Genomic DNA, 17,901 nt, shown 5'->3' with positions numbered 1-17,901 from the left:
GGGTTTTTGGGAGAAAGATTTATGGCTTTAACTTTTATAATATTTTAATAAAAATGGCATACAGCATATTTCAAGTAAGGAATTTCACTTGCAATTTATTATGGTATGGATGATGATGCGCCTCTATTCCAACTTTCAGAATTGCGTCAAGAATCTTGGTAATTATTCAAGTGAAATGTGGAAATGAAATTTATAAAATGTATATTTTCCTCAGACTCTTAAGAGAAGATTTAATAGTGATAATGTTATATACTGTTACATACTTAAAATAATCTAGCTGAGATATTCTTTCCAGATGTGATTAAGGGAGTTTCATACATACTCATAGATAGAAGAAATTAATATTAGGATTCAAGGAATATAAGTTTTACATCATCTTTTTGCATAAATTCTTCTTTGAAAGAGAGCTATATCTTTCAAGATAATTTCTTAAAGTATTTTCACTGTTTTAACTTTAAGAAAGCTCAACAAAAAAAGGAGTCTGTTTACTATAAGTAAAGAAGTAGGAAATATGCTTTTACTATTTACAGTTGATGATATCCACTCTTTGTGGATTTGAGAAAACTAGCATATCAGTACCATGTAAAAACTGCACTGGCTTTCACACTACCGAGCTGATACAATTACTGTTATGTCAGCGTCTCAGGAGTGGCTTCTTCTCAGTTCAGTTTAGACTAATCAAAGCTAACATTCTTTGTTGTCCTTTACAGCAAGGATTACTTCCATTCTGGGTCATTTGCTTTAGACGTGACATAAACATGGTATAGTAATAACAATTATTTTTTTTTTAAAGCATATATTTATCTCTTTTCATATCCTTTCACTCCTATCATCATTGTATAATTACTTCAGAGTACCTTGTGTAACACAAGGAGCAGGCTTTCTCCAAGTTTCTTTCCATAAACTGCCACTACCATTTGAATTTTGAACTCATCTTAAACACTAGAATTTGTTTATTTTACCCCAGAAAAAATGATCAGTTCTTATGGTGCGTTAACAGTATTTTTTTTTTTTAAATAAATGCTATTCTTTTGTGCAATACATTAGAGGACTCACATTTCCCATCTTCACAGTGTCTTGTTCCAAGACCTAATTCTCTGTAAGTTATTTTGGTTTTACTCTAATTACACATTGAGAAGAATCTATAAACACTTTCGGACACTTTTCTATCCAATTATGACAATGAAACAAATGAGATGTTTGTACAGTAATACTATTCAGGGAGTAGCTTCTAGAAGTTACTATAAGGAAGGCACATTCTAAAATAAGATTTTGAATTTCATATTGCAAATTTTATTAGTCATTCTTGATCTGGATAAATGCAAGAACTTTTTTGAGGGATAAAGTTTTTATTCAGATCAGTGGATCATAAAATAAGACTACTCAAGGGATTTACATTCTACAGTTTAAAAAATCCCGATTATGAAATGAAAGGAAATCACAGAATAACAAGATGAACTTGGGGGTTTTCAAGGAAAGACTGGATGTTGTGTTGAGGGACATGGTTTAGTAGGAGCTATTGGGAATAGGTGAAAGGTTGGACTGGGTGATCTTTTAGGTCTTTTCCAACCTTGGTGATTCTATGATTCTATTCAGAGAAAGGAAAATGTGTTATTTCTTCACCTCTTATAAAATGCAGAAGCCTTTTTCTTTTGAACTTGCCTTTAAATTGTTGTCAAAAAATGAAGATTGAAGCATTAAAAACAGAGACGAGAAAGTTATTCCATTGCTTGCATATGTTAGGAATATATCAGTCTTTCACTGGAGTAGGAGACAGAGAAAGAGGAAAAGGGATGAGTTCTTTCAGAACAATGAAAGAAAGCTAAGTCATTTAAGCTACAGACATCATGAGAGTCATGTATGTTATATCAATAATGAAAGTTTAGAATCATTTTTTTAGTTAAATTCTATCTGATAATAAGAGCTGTAGATATTCAGAATATGAAGCATAAGGAATAACAAAATATTTGAAAAAAATACCAGAATGTTATTCTGCATCTTGGAAACTATTTACTTGGTATCTCCTACATTCTCAGGAAAAAAGGTTTCTGTCTATAAGGAGTTCATCTTAAAAATGGGTTAGAATAGCATTTTTACAATTGAGCCCTGTGAACGTTTGCCCAGTACATTACACATAAGGCAATTACACTATGCTAAATTTTTAGAGAATAAAACAGAAGAAAAAGAGAAAATAACAATGCATAAGTTCTTATAAGAAAAAGATGAATGCATTATAGTATTTCTCAGTGAGAATTGTCCCGAGAGTGTTGTGAGATTCCTGAAGTTTCTGAAGAATCTGTGGTATGTGCAACAGTGGCAATGCTAAATACTGAAAAAAGTCTCTATGAATGGTACAGTGAGAAAAGGAATGGCAAAAACTTTACTAAGCTGAGAATTATTTTGCAAGCAATTTATATCCACCCTTTGAACAGCATGGCCAAATTATTTAGATTTAGGATTTTTTAAATATTTCTTTAAGGATTATCAGATAAGCAGTGTTCACTTCTTTTGCATAACTCTTGTACTGTCTCCTTCATACAGAGCATACAACAGTCTCTGTACTGAAAATACCTTGAAATTTTAACTGATTCTTTCTTAAAATACTAGAGGGGGGAATTTAGAGTGCTGTTGGCAGTCCTTGCCAGAATTAAAATCTTAAAGGACCAAGTGATGAAAATATCCTTAAAGGCAGCAATAGCTTCAGGATCTGGAATTAGAGAATTAGATGTAGTTTTTTGTGAAAAAGATCTGAATTATTTTTGTTGTGAAAAAATGATAATGTAGAACTTTTCTAAAGGGATTCTCTGGAGAATGATGATGATGAAAGGAAGTGGTTTATTCTTTATTCTGGCCTTAAAGGGAGAGGTTCTGGATCTGTAAAACAAGCTTGTATCAAGAAGAATGTAGAAATTACATTCACGCTTCCAAGAAAAAAAAAATTATTGAGGAAAAATAACATATTTCTTCAGAACAAAGAGTGTTTTTATAAGTTCTCTATAAACAAGTTTAATATATTAATGTTAAACACTCATTCTGTACTTACAGTGATTCTGGACTAAATTCAGCATCTACCTGAGGAACACACAAAGAATCACCAGTGATAGCTGCCAGAAAAACATGAGATACATAGGTCTACAGCACAAAATCTAGGTCAGGTAATGAAGCACCTTTTCATTTATGTTCTCTGGATCATTTCCTTAACTAGTAAAATGAGACTTCCTTGCCCAGTTTTTCTGGAACACTAAATACATTATCTATCAGAAAACCAAAGAATCATAGAATTTTTTGGGTTGGAACGGGCCGCATATACCATCTAGTTAAACACCGTTTCCATGGGTACACTTTTGAAGTCGCACTTCTATACTCAGGGCATTTTCATATTACTGAAATGTGAAAATTGTGGACTAATTCTATTCCTTCAAGGAGCACAAGAGCACAGTATTATTGACAAAGAACATCTCATTTCCCAAACTAATTTCCCAAATATTTTCTCAGTGAAAGTATGCAAATTTCTCCACTCTCGAAGTTGTGTTTGTTAAATCTATTCAGTATTGTCTCAGAACAGATGCTTTTTCTTTCATTGCTAATTCTAAATATGAAAATAAGGACACTTATAACATGAACTACTACTTTCTTTTCCTTTATCCTGGTAAATTTCGTTATCAATGAGAGTCTCTCTGTTGAGTACTTAAGCCTTTATACTTTCCTCGGATGAGCCTCTGAACTTTTTCAGTGTGCACTTTGTTTCTTCAAATGATAGCCATAAAGAAAGAGCTTGGAGAAACCCATGTTATGAAAATAAATCCATTCTACTCCTCCATTTTTATCAGATAAAATCTCTTTTGCGTACATACTATTCCATGACCGATAACAGTTTAGGGTAGAGATACTACCTTCATTCTCAGTATCTTCAGCTCAGAACTGTGATAAGAAATAAAGGGGAAAATATTTCACACTGTCAAACAGGAATCTGAGATTATCTTCTAGTCACCCTTTCCCACTTAGTGAACATTTCACTTGATGTTGTTAGCTTATATCATGTACTTTTCAGTAAGCAAAAATTACCTCAGCTATAGGAGTCAGTTTGGTACACAAATGACTTAGGAATTTGATTAATGGTGTAACATGTTCTAGGAATATCATTAAATGTAGAATTTAGCAAACTATTCAGAATAAATTGCTTCATTATATCAATGAAAGTTATGATCTTTCTCTGAACTGAAGTTTGAATGCTTACTTTTACATTAGTTCTTGTGACTGTGTGCAAAGGAATGATGTTTCACTTTAAACTCTCCCATATAATTGGTTGCTTACTTCTGCAGCTTTACAAAATAGAGGAATGCCCATAATGATCTAACAGCAGTTGTTTAAAAGTGTGCTTTTAGTTGTTTGTACGTATGCATTGTGTCCAGTCAACTAACGAGAATTTCAAATCCTTGTGAATATATTACATCATTTCTGGATATGTTATAAAATAACACGTGCTCTTGTTTTACTCAATTTTCATCAGACTTCTCGCAGTATATTTCTTCTGTAGTGGGGCAGTAGTGACATTGAACTGAGTGACAAATAAGTTGATAAATACTATGAAACTGGAGCAAGAAGCAGTAACTTATTTTTTTCCCAAACAAACTGAAACAGTTGCTTACATTCTTTGCTTCAGTGTTGCAGAAATGGAATGTGAAATAGAAGCTGGAGGCAGACATGTTTTAAGCATTTGTAATACCCTAGGAAAGAAAGCAGTCCAGCAATATAAAGCTAGCTGAACCCCAGGGTACAGAGGCTGCAGTGCAGACACAGAGAAGCATGGAGTGCAGCAATAACAGAGCCTGAAAAAATAAACACATGAAAAGCCTAAACTGCTGAGTGCCCCAGAGGTGACAGCAAGTTTGATGTGGCAGATATAACCTTTGCCTTGCAGCTGCTCAGAAGAGGAATGTCTAGCATTCCTCTGGCATCACACACCTTTGCAAGCAAGATAGGAAGCAGGAATTAGAAAATGCAAGTAGCTGTTTTGCTAAACTTTCACCTCACATCAAATGGATGACTGTGAAAAGAATAATTAGTAAATGTTAGTGAGGCAAATTACTGATTAAAGGTGCTATTCTAATATTTGTGTTGTATTGAGACATGAGCACTATATAGAGAGATCTTTCTCATATCTTCTTCTGTATGGCTTCCCATACATGACTGTAGAGCCACTGTGTCCTAACAAAACCACTGAGCTCTGGCAGGGTCATTTGGTGCATCTTTTTGGTCTGTTGTGTGACAGTTATTTCTGACAGAACTGTAGGAAGAAGCGAGGGAGAAGATACTACTTAGGAAGTGTGGCTTTTTGTCCTTTTGTTTTCCCCTAAATGAATATTAATTCATTTTCTTGTACTGTTCTACAGCATCCATGCAGATTTAGTTCATTATTTAACTATTTAATTGTTCTGTAATGTGGAAAAATAAAGTTTTATCTAGAATTCTGTCAACTTATTTTATAAAACTGATCAGTGCATACTTTTCTAGCTCTTTGTATTTCAACAAATGCAAATCAGACAAACAAATACAGGGAGTGTTAAAAACAATGTATATTTTAAATCAGATGCCTTCAAGCCAGAACTCAAATTACTCTCCTGTAGGAATTAAAAAAAAAAAAAAAAAAAAAAAAAAAAAAAAAAAAGCACATAACAACAGCAAATTTTAAATTTTTTGTTTTTTTTTTTTTTGCTTTTTTTTTTTTTTTTTTTTTAACTGTGAAATATTTTTAAAATCGAGCATCGTTTTCCATTTAAATCAGAAAAAGTTACAGGTGTTTGGCATCTGCATAGTGGTCCTCTAGATAATTTAATCATGATGTCTTTCAGGAATAGGAATATAGGCACTTAGTTTCTTAGGAAAACGTCTTGAATATTCTTTCAATCTTCTTGAGGAGCAGGGCTGAAATATGACTGATAATATACTCATCAAATATGATATGACTGCAGAAGACAAGGCTTTGAGAGGAAACAGGCGGAAAAATTAGTATATTATATTTTTTGTGAGGAACTGGGATGGGATTTAAAAATGCAGATCAAAACTGGAGGATGTCAGGTTTGTATAATTATTTTAGTACCTTCTGGAAGAAAGCAAAACTATGTCATTGTCCATTCTGCTTAGATGTGGGAGAAGAGTGGACCTATTGAAGATGTGTCTTTGTGCTCAGTGCCTGAATCAGAATGACTTTCTTGAAAATTGAGTTTTCTATAGTGTTGCAAATCTAACTAGGTTATCTACCTCTTTTAGGCTTCCAGCTCAGAGCACAGTATTTCTGTATTCACTATCATTCTCAGTGTGAATCTTTTTTACACAAAACTGTATATGTTTATATATTAGCTTAATCTGAATTTGCGCTCAATTTCCAGTAATATGTGAAACATTTTGTGAAATTTAATTTAGTAGAACATCAGTGCAATACCTATACTAATTATGAACAAGTTTTATTAAAAGCTTAAAATTGTTGTTCCTTGTAGTGCTGAAACATGAAGGTTTCACCTGGAAAAAAAAAATGCTGAAGGATTTAATATTTTTTTGTTTATTCCTTAGCAGATTTGATGAGTAATACACTGATGAAAATGAGTTCCCTTTTAATATACTGTGAGAAAAAAATACAAATATCAGCTATTTTTCCAGTACCAGTTTAAGATTCTCTATTAATTTTGTAAAAGGAGGTAGAAACATTAAAAATAAGTTATAAATGTGTGTTGTTATTTCTGGAATACATTCAAAAATTATAGACAGTAGATATTTTTCATAAGAAGATTTTTCTAGGGAGATAAAATTATCATATCTTGCTTTAAAATCAATATCAAAAGGAGCTGTGATTTCAGGATGAAATTTTCTTTAATTTCATTTCAGGAAGACAAACATTTGTTGGCAATGTTTCTAAAACTTCAATCTTATCAAAGTTAAAGTTATAATCATCTAATTTGCATGATTGGTTTCAAGCTCATGTAGTTATTTAATTATAGGTTATTTGAATTTGTGTTCCTGAAAAGTTAAAGCTTTTATCATTCATCATTGTGAAGAAAAGCTTAGAAGATATGTTCAAAATAAAAGCAAACAAACAAAAAAAAAAAATACAGGCTGGTAAAGGTAAATAAGGATGTTCATCCTTGTGACAAATACAGCCAATAGCTTCTTGGGCTACATGTAGAAGAGGACTGCTCACAAGCTGGGAGCAATGACCCTTCTCTGCTCATCCCTGATGAGACATATCTCATGTGCAGAACCTAGTTCTGGATTCCCTGGTGAAAGAAAAATGTGGACACACTGGCAGAAGTCCAGAAAACAGCAATAATGAGAAAGATAAGGGATTTGGACATTCTTCTCTTCATATGAAGTGAGAGACAGCTGGGACTATTCTACCTGGAGGACAATTTGAGAAATGTAAAATATCAATTTGTTTAAATTCCTGAAAAGAGAAAATAGGAAACAGGAATACTATTTTACAACATCCAGCAATATAGCATGAGCCTACAGACACAAATAAATAATAAAAAAATCCACTTTAATATAAGATTCTTCTCTTTTCAAACAGAAGGATGATTTAGCAATGAAAATGGATGCCCACTGTTTATGGAATCCTTGCTCAAAATTTAGCTAGGCATGTCCCTGAGCAAGTAGTGGTTGCCCCTGCTTTGAGCTGGAGAGATGGACTAGATGACATCCTAAGGCACTCAAATGATTTATTTAGGAGTTTGAACAACGTAAGACTTAGTTCAGAAATGTTAGTAGTCTGGTAATAAGAAGTTATCTCTCAAACCCGGCAAGTGACGATCTGGCTGCTGGCATAATAATATTTCAGTTTCCTTGTGATATTCTGCTCTAGGAAAGCCTTTGCTTTCCTGGCCTGACACCTAACCTCTTTGGTGTTCAGAAGGTCTGCAGATACTTTCTGCTCTCCTTCAATTCCTTATCATCTCTTCTGAAAATATAGTTATGCTGCTTGAACAACTTTGGTTGTCTTTTATACATCTACTCTTCTCAAACTCATTAATCCTCATATGAATAAAGATTCTGTCAATTTCCTTCTTTGAAGATATTTCTTACATGCATTTTTTTCTCATTCTGTTTGGTTTTAATTAATGGTATAATGATCTTTAATAACATTTCAGTAGCATCTGGAAATCACCTTTATTTTCTCAATTTCTTTTTTTTTGTTAGCATTTTTTTCTATTTTGTGTGTTTTGTTGTTATGTATTCATATTACTCTATTAACACATCTTGTCAATCTCATTTGAGGATGAACTCATATAGTTCATCCTGGGTTACCGTTATGGTCTACTGCTGATTTGCTGTGGCAACATCTGTATGTTTTATTTCTCTCCTTTGCCTTCCACACTTAAGGATGACAATCAGCAGTGAGTGATACTTCCAATTTAAATTCTTTGCACCTTGATAAGAGTCTGTACTTAACCACCTCACTAACTTTCTTTCTAATTAAATTCCAAAGCCTTAGAATTTTCATCAGCCTTTCTAAATAGTTCCCCCTTCTGTCTGTCAGCCCCCCCCCCGGGGGGGGGTTTTTTTTTTTTTTTTTTTTGTAGTAGTAGTAGTAGTAAGAATGTTATTTTCCCTTCTTAGTTTCTGTATCTCTTGCAGTGTAGAAAGTCTCTCAAGGTATCAGAGTAGTTAATTACCCACGTATCTAAGTGTAATGAAAAGATTATCATACCTTCTCACAGTTTCTTTTGAAGGATACTTTCTATTTAAGCCCTTCATTATTTTCTTTTTGTTTGCTATATTGGAAGACATGTTCCTGTGCATGACCTACCATACCATATCTTCAGTTGTACACCTTATTAAATTTACTTCCTTTTAATCTCTACAGATCTCCTAGTGTCAGCCTACTGAGTTTCCCTTAGTCAAAAGCCAGTTAACTAACACTAAATAGTGTCAAGACAAAAGTTTTTTGCTTAAAATGTCTTTTCTACTGACATGCTGTTTCACTTGCTGACATCTGTAAGTATCCTCGCACCTTAAAAGCACCAAGGAGATCTTGCTCTTTCAAGAATATTTAGGCTTCTTTCAACTTGAAATCACTGAATGAAATCGTAACTCCATTAAGAGCTATGGTACATGTCTCTATACTGTTCAACATGTCAAGAATTAATTCATACTCTATAAAAATATATGAATTGTCAAATGGCACTGTTTTATCCTCTTTATCCTAGCATAATATCATCAATATTTCTCAAGGCCACATTTGCTCCCAAATTGTACTGAAATCTCAAGTTCTTTTCACAGGTAGAATTCACTCAGTAACAAATGAAGAATGCTGTTGTTGTTTTTTTATTTAATGTAATTATAGTATTAAATAATCTTATTTTCAATCAAAATTAAATGTTGACATCAAACACGGTTTACAGCTGATGTAGGTTATATGTGTGGCACCTCTTGAAAGTTAAGATACTTTGTATTTGTGCTCATGTTCACATTCTTTCTTGGCTGCAGATGTGTGTTTTCTGTTTGAACTAATGTGAGTAACACATACATATCAAAGGGAAAATATGTCTCAGAAGTTACACTGGAAATAGAAATGTCTGGAAGAAATATTTTGTTAGGTTGTCCTCATGCGTTATTCTTGCAAGTGACAGTATCACTACTGATTTTACAACAAATAGGAAATCATTAGCAGTTCATTTTCTAATTCATTTCCTGATTTAGATAATTTCTTTCATTTTCATCCACCTCCTGCTTATCTCCTTTCTCCTCAGAATGCTAATTTCCCTTTCAAATCAAGTTCTGCTGAAGTCAGCACAGATATTAAAAAAAAAAAAAAAAAAGAAAATGGAATTCTTAAACAGTTTGCTCCTGTTAGAATCAAATCTCATTTGATGCCAAGATACTTCATATCTTTATCCAAGTCTTAATGCATTTTCCATGTAACGCTTTTGTTTCAGTATATTGGCAGTATTCTAAGGTCATATGTAGAAATGAAAAAGACAGATTTTTTTTGTCTGCACTTACTGAAAAATGTTCTCCCTTTAGATTTTCAAGGTTCAAGAGAATCTAAACTATTACAATTTTTAATTTGCATTTATTTTCATTTTAAGGATGTTGATGGTGTGGTGCTATCATCTTTGTACTAAACCCAAAGTCATCAATAATATACACTTTGCAATGAAGAGAGGAAATAAGTCTGCATGTGTTCTATATTAATTTGGCAGATATTTTTCATTAAATTGCTAAATGTTTTTTTTTTCTTTACATCAAACTAAAATGTTTTTTTTTTCTTTACATCTTTACAACTGAGTGAACAAACATTTCTTAAATACACTGATCAATAAAGACCAATTATATTCATATACTCACTAGAGTATAGTAAACTTGTACAGGTGTACACTTCCATGATATATAGACGATGGTACAGATCCCAGCCTTGGCTCCAATTCTTTTCTTTCCCATCATTAATAATGACATCTGTAACCCTATTAAACCCAACCAAGTTTTATTTCCAGCCATATTGAGGTTTTTTTGTTTGTTTGTTTGTTTGCTTTTTTGTGGTTGTTTAAAATGCCCAGTATATTAAAGATGAGCTCTAAAAGGAATGTTTGTTCAACAAAATTTATGTTTCACTATAAAGAAAGTGATATGTGCTATTAATCTTATAAAAGGAAAACCTGCAGTATTGGAATTCCATATCCTATAATCTTATTCCTTAAAATTAAGTGTTCATTCTTGGCAAATGTACCTCTGTCTTTGTCAGTTTTGGCCTACTGACATCAACACAGCATTCCAAGATCATGTCTGCATGTACACAACTCTTTTCTGCATTTGTGGTTAGTTGCCAACTACTATTTCTCCTCTAATTGACTTATTCATCATTTTTTGGCATACTTTTTATTTTGTAGTCTGTAAGATGCTTATTGTATTAAATTATATTAAAAATCATTTCAGTGCATGTAATTAACTATATCTAAATGAAGTAGATTTTCCTTTGCCAACTGTTTCAACTTCTATTAATGACGTACGTACACTAACATACTGTGCTTTAATTTGGGAAATAGAACTGGTATTTACAAAGTCTCTCAACACTTGTTTTTTTCTCATAGTGTGTTTCCTATGTCTCACATTGTATCTTCTGTCTGGAGCATCTTGCAAAGTGTCACAAGGCAAATGTGAATTTAGAGGCACAGTTGAAAACTATAGTCTGTTATTATGACATTTTTCCTTGTAAAAAGGTATTTCACATATGTTATAAATTGATTAATCTTTGTTCCTTCATAGTAGGAGATATAGTCCTGACTTCTTGGATCCTCTTGTTTTCCTTCTCAGTCTGCTTATGATAAAATTCTCATATTTGTAAAGAAACAGGTAAAGTTAATGTGGTTGTAGTACGTTTTCAGTGAATACAAAAAAATGTAAAATACTTAGATACATACTATTTCTTACATTTTCAAAATACATTTTAAGATAAGCACAAACATTTCTGTCTGCCTTCAAATAGATTTCACATGGAATTATTCCAACAGTTTTGTGCTTCTTATTTTTTTTTACTCAATCAGAAAATATTAAGTTGTTATCACAAATATTTAACAACTCTAGGTAAAATTGTGTATTCTTGAGGAAGTGTTGTGAACAATAAGTAAGGGTAAATCTGTACTGAGTTTTCATTGTCAGAAAAAAAAAAAAAAAAAAGCACATAAATACAGAAGTGCCAACAAAACTGGTTGTAAATATATGCTCAGAATAATGCTCACTATTTTTTTTTTTTTAAATTAGAAGTAAGTCCAGATTTGAATTTCACCAGAGTTCAAGAGTACAAAAAAAAGGCTTATTACAGATACAGGGAATAGAGCTTAAGGCCAGCTCTGCACTGACATATAATCTTCTGTTTTTCCCTCACAGCTCGCTTGGAGACATCCTCTTAGTTGTTTCAGCATTCAAATTATTCGAACAAAAACACAAAGCTAATATCCTCCAGAGGTTTTCTTTTTTATTTTGTTCAGGACTTTTCAAGGCCTTTTTTTTTCCACTGAATGTGTTGGTTTTTTTTCCTGAAGTTTCAAAATGAAAATGTTAAAATACTTTGTAGAGGCACCTCTCTATCAGATATATAAATCTACTGGTCAAATTTTGAGAAGAGATACATCATGATGCCTAATTCAGTCTTGCTTGCTCACTGTATATAGTACCTAACATGAAAGACATTTAACACGGGAAGAGAGTTTCAAGCTTTTCTCCTGAACCCACAGAACTGTCAAAATAAATCATGTACATAATAGGATTGTTCTGCACTATTTCAAAGCACTAATATTTTTTTTCCTTGTATCCTAACATTGATTTTTAAGACATGCTATTATTTTATTATTTTAAGCAGTGACTGTAATGGGATTGCAACCAAGGCATGATCATTTTAAGCACAAAAGTAACTTGATCATGATGTATTAATAAGGTTTTACCAGTTTGTAATCCCTTTAAGTATTTATACTGCTATCATTTCATTGTACTTTAATTTTGGGGGGTTAGAACTATATGATTTTTAATGCCCCTTCAACTTGAAGTGTTCTAAATAATCCTCATAAATTTTAAAAGGAAATATTTAGAATGCTATATTGCAAAAAGAGATGTAATTATCTTTAAGATAACTGCTTTCTTTAAGGTGATGCCTGTAGCAGAACTGAGAAAAGATTATCAGATCCTGACTCTGAATTCAACAATTTGTTCAGTAAATCCTTTTTTACCCTGGGTATTCTGGTCGGTTTTGTTTTGCTTTGCTTTTTCTTCTTTTAATATAATTTCTCCAAATGATTCAGTATTGTTTAGTAAAATCAGCAATTACAAAAATATTTTATACATAATAGTCACGACAGAGCAATTTTTCAGTACATGCCTGCCATGTGGATACATCTCGCTGTTAAGATATCTCCATATCAACACTTAAATATGGGCAAATCTAGTAGAATCATTTGTCACCAACTATGTTTTGTGAATACTGAGTAAAAAGTGCTTGCAAGTTCTGCCCTATTGTTAAAAACTAAGTATAGGTATGGAAAGGTCATAGTAGGTGTCATAGTTTGTAATAATGGCTATCAAAGTATTCTGCTCAGGTAGACGTGGAGGGAGTTTTAGAGCAAGACAGAGGAGAGACAGCACAGTTAATGCTATGACAAGATAAGAATGCTGCAGTCCCTACACAGTTAACTCAATCAAATCAGTGATAGGATTACTTGCAGCAGAGTAAAGGGAATGTAGGAGAAAGCATTCTCCTCTTTTGTAACTAAAATAGTAACAGCCCATAGAAATGATAGTATATTGGTGGATCTATTTGGTGGTTCTATTTGGTGGATAATACAGACAAGGTCATTGGAAACTTTCTAAAAGGCTAATATTTGAATCCATTTTAGCCTAGGACATCTGTTTGCCACATTACATAGATTGTTCTCATACTCTCACACTTTCTGCCTCTGATGTTTAAGCTTTGCTGCACAGCAGAACATTGTGAACTGAAAGGCTTTATATGATTTTGTGGGTACAATTGTTATGGTACTGACAAGTTGTGACGTGGTATTGAAATAACATTTAAGGCCATGTAAGTTACTGTTATCATCACACAACAATTTCAAGAAGTGAGCCTCCAGCTTGGATCTCATTGATATATGCTGGTACAGTGCTTTTTCCTGATATCTGTTGTCTTGGTGCTTTCCTCTGCCTGTGTGTGTGAGAGGTATGTATTTTTCTTTCACGTTTTCTTGTATTTACTGCCCATTTCTAAATATTATTATTAATAGTAATAATAGTAAATTCAACATATATTATTCACAGTCATAAAAGACTAATCTCCAAATACTGTACACTGGTAAAACTCAACTATCATTATTAGTAATATGTAAGTTTAAGCTATTTAAATGATTTGCTGTATCAGCCCATTCATACTTCTATTTTAATATAATGGCTGATTTTGTTTTGTATAGACTTATGACACAGAAATCTATGAAAACCAACAGATAATATGGTGCTCTATTCTACTTTTAGCCATGTAGAATATCTGTCAAGTAAAAGATTATATATACCTCATTGTGCATTAGTTGTTATGTCAATCATTCTCAAACATCAACACGGAATTTAACAGCCTAAAACAAGAATAAAGAAGATGCCTGCAGACTATTTGTCTCTGTCAGGGCACAGAGAGTCTATACTGTATTTTGGAATTTGTTAGGAAAATTATGCAGTATTGTGTATTCAAGTTGCCAGCTCCTGTTGAGATATACTATGTTGTGTCTGATAACTTACTGCCTGCAATAGTTCCTCTTTGGAAAGCCAGTGGCTGTTCTGGTATTTTTTTCTCCCTATAGTTCAGCAAATGTATTAAAAGTTATCTTTCTGCTATGTGGCAAAATTCCCAAGAAATGCTGCCTAACATTTCTTCGTAAGTATTATAATCAGCTGAAGTGTTTTGTTCATTTGTTTTAAAGATGAAGTGGCATGGAACATTCCTAGCTGCCAGTGAAAAACTTCCACTCTGTTAAAAATGCCTATGTAACCCTCAATTTTCAAACTAATATGTAAGTATACGCCTAGGATTAAGCATACTTCTAAATATAGATATCTTAATAATCCAGGTTTCAGTGTTCGGTCACAATAGACCAAATTTCATATGTTAAATATTCAAAACAGTGCTCATTAACAAGCAGCTGTCAAGTAGTTGTTCATATAAAACATTTGTTTTTGAAAAGAAAATTCAAAAAAATCATAGCACGTTGGCAGCCATATTCTAAGCATGGTAAGAGGTGAAACACAGCTCAAACTGCATGCTTGACTCAATCCTTTAGTTACTCTGTATCAATACTCTGTACTATTCAAAAAGAGGTATTAGTACTTTCTTAGAAGCAAAGTCGCATAATTAACTACTGACATAAATAAGGTATGGAGACATAAGTCTATGAGTTGGTTTTTTTGAGACTCTTTTCTTTTTATAAATTAAAAAACTTCCTCACTCAGGAGAAGAAATATTTGTTACGATAGCAGTAAATACACACTGCTATAGCCATGGTCTGTTTGAATATTCTTTGGCAGAGATTTATAGAACATATAGTTGTTATGCTGTACTTCACACTTCTCTAATATCACAGCCTCCTCATGACCTCCTCAGTTTCTGGTTTCAACTCTCACACATAGTACTGTAATTCTGGAATTATAGGTGATGGGGAGGAAAAAAAAGTTGAACACTGCAGATGTCAACTTAAATTGGACATGGCCATAAGCAAATAGCAAATCTGATGTAACATTTGTTGGCAGACTGTTGAAGAAATTATGACAAAGCCAAAGAATTGTTCTCTTGGAAATTCTTCCTAAATTTTCAACTGCTTCTGCGTTCAGACACAGATTTATCTGACTTTGAGCACAAAGGAATGCTGATTGCAACTTAGGCAGAGTTAAAAAGGCAGCTATTGTACAACAGTGAATAAGTGAGATGATGATGATACTTAGTAGATTGTGACTTCTCCTTCTGAGCCAGCAGTTTACCTCAAATTGTTACCAAGCACATGGAAACTTTACACTTAAGATCTCATAAAAGTATGCATTTGAGCTTTTGATGGTATCAAATTGTAACCATTTGCTGCATGTGTGCAACAGTTTTCTCCCTTTGTCTGCTTACAGGAAAGATGATTATCTGAAAGAATTTACTTTTCCCAGGTTTATAAGCAGAAGAAATATATATATATATATATATATATATATATAAAATCTAGGGGATAAAATCTGTTGACAAAAACAGTTACAGTTACTGCAGATGCATTCTGTTTCTGTGCTTAGGCCAAATCAAAAATAACTGAGGACTATTAGGTATTGGCTTCTGTCGTGAACAATCAGTGATTGTGGTCAAATTTTGGAGAGGCACTGGGGTGTGTTTGTGCTTTTTGCAAGTGTTATCTCTCAAGAAGCAGTGCTGGTCAGGGTTGTCCATAGCTACCTAACAAATGCTGTGAGGCATTAATGGTCACAGAAACTACACAATACAGGGTTACATATGGTGATACTGCTTAACATATTTTTAATTTATTTCATAAATCACACAGACAGCTATCTGCTCTCTGCAGGCATAGAGTGTTTGTGGCAGTCTAGGAAAAATGATCTCATTTTAGCACTGGGCTATCAAGTGATAGTGATGCTCACAGTTTGTATCACTGCAGAACTAGATCCTTCTGAACAAAGCATGAAGAAAAAAACATTTACCAGGTCTCTGTAGGAGAATAGAAAAGAAATGTCTTCATAGTAGTAGAGTAAAAGATAACAAAGGACGTGAGCAGACCAATATTACAGAATAACCAAGGTTGGAAAAGGCCCCCATAATCGTCCCATCCAATTGTCCACATATCATCAATATTTCCCACTAAATCATATCCCTCAGTACAATATCTAAGCATTTCTTGCATGCCTCCAGGGATGATGACTCAACCACCTCCCTGGTCAGCCTTTTCCATTGCATGACCATACCTTCAGAAAATAATTTTTTCAATATCCAATCTGAATTTGCCCTAGTTTGAGTACATCCCCTCTTATCCTATCACTAGTTATGTGGGAGAAGAGGCCAATATCTACCTTGTCACAATCTCATTTAAGGTAGTAGTAGAGAGTGATGAGGTTTCCTCTGAGCCTCCTCATTCTTTTACCTACAGCAGCAAGAAATATTTAAACCTCATTAAAATTCATTTCAGTCCTCCCTGGATGTTCTTGCTGAGGTAGCTGCCATGGCAGCTTGCAGCATTCCAGCACTTTCTGGCACTTCCCTGTTAGTGGTAGCCCACCCCTGATCTGCCTAGGATCCTGCCCAACATCAGATGCTTGGATCGTATTCCATGATCAGTGTGTACGAAGTAATGAATGAAAAGGGGAGCTGAAATATGACCTCCTCACGTACCATTTAGTACAAAAATGAGGATTCACTTGTAGCTAAAGATGCCATTGGAGATAACTAGGAGAAAAGAAGTCTCTGGGGAGACTTCACTGTGGCCTTCCAGTACTTGAAGGGAGCATATAAACAGTAGGGGGAATGATTTTACATGGATTGATAGTGATAGGACAAGGGGGAATGGTTTTAAACTAAGACAAGGGAGATTTAGGTTAGACATTAGGAGGAAGTTTTCACTCAGAGGGTAGTGACACATTGGAACAGGTTGCCCAAGGAGGTTGTGGATGCCCCATCCCTGAAGGCGTTCTAGGCCAAACTGGCTGGGGCTCTGGGCAGCTTGCTCTAGTGACCCTGCCCAAGACTGGGGGGTTGAAACATGCTGATTTTTGAAGTTCTTTTCAACCCAGGCCATTCTATGTTCTGCTGAAGCTATAATTAAAAAAAAAGGGCCACTAAAGACAGCAGGATGTTATCAAAATTACTTCAACAGAACTTGTAAAAGCTGAAATAGTTGTGAAAATTATGAAATGAAATTTGGGGTCTTATTTAAATATGTCACAGTTATGTATGCCCTTTTTTAGTTTTCCGATTACATATAGACTATCAGCATGCAGGAAATCTGTCTGTTCCTCTTAATCTTGACCCTAGAAACCAGTTCTCACCCTTATTGACTGTGGATTGGTCACTGACAAAGCAATATGACAAGTTATGTGATGTTAAATGAAGTATTCTTTGACTTGTGGTATTCTGCACAAAAACATCAGAAAGCATGTCTTCTCATGCTAAAATAATTATATTTTTTTACTTCTTTTATCTTACCACTCACTCTGTCAAATTTCAGACTAACAGGAACCATTTTTTATTTTCTTTCCAACCTGCAGGGTATGAAGTTGTATCTTGTGGTTTAGTGGGACATTACATACCACTTCAGCAATTGCTGGAAAATCGTCATCCTCAGTGCCACTGAGTGCCACTACTGAACAGAATTCACAGCAGAAGAGAAGAATAGGTTTTCTAGG

Source organism: Lagopus leucura, unplaced genomic scaffold, assembly GCF_019238085.1.
Source record: "Lagopus leucura isolate 7727_CA_CO unplaced genomic scaffold, USGS_WTPT01 Super-Scaffold_100002, whole genome shotgun sequence".
In the NCBI taxonomy this organism is placed as follows: Eukaryota; Metazoa; Chordata; class Aves; order Galliformes; family Phasianidae; genus Lagopus; species Lagopus leucura.
Note: the sequence above shows the minus strand (reverse complement) of the source record.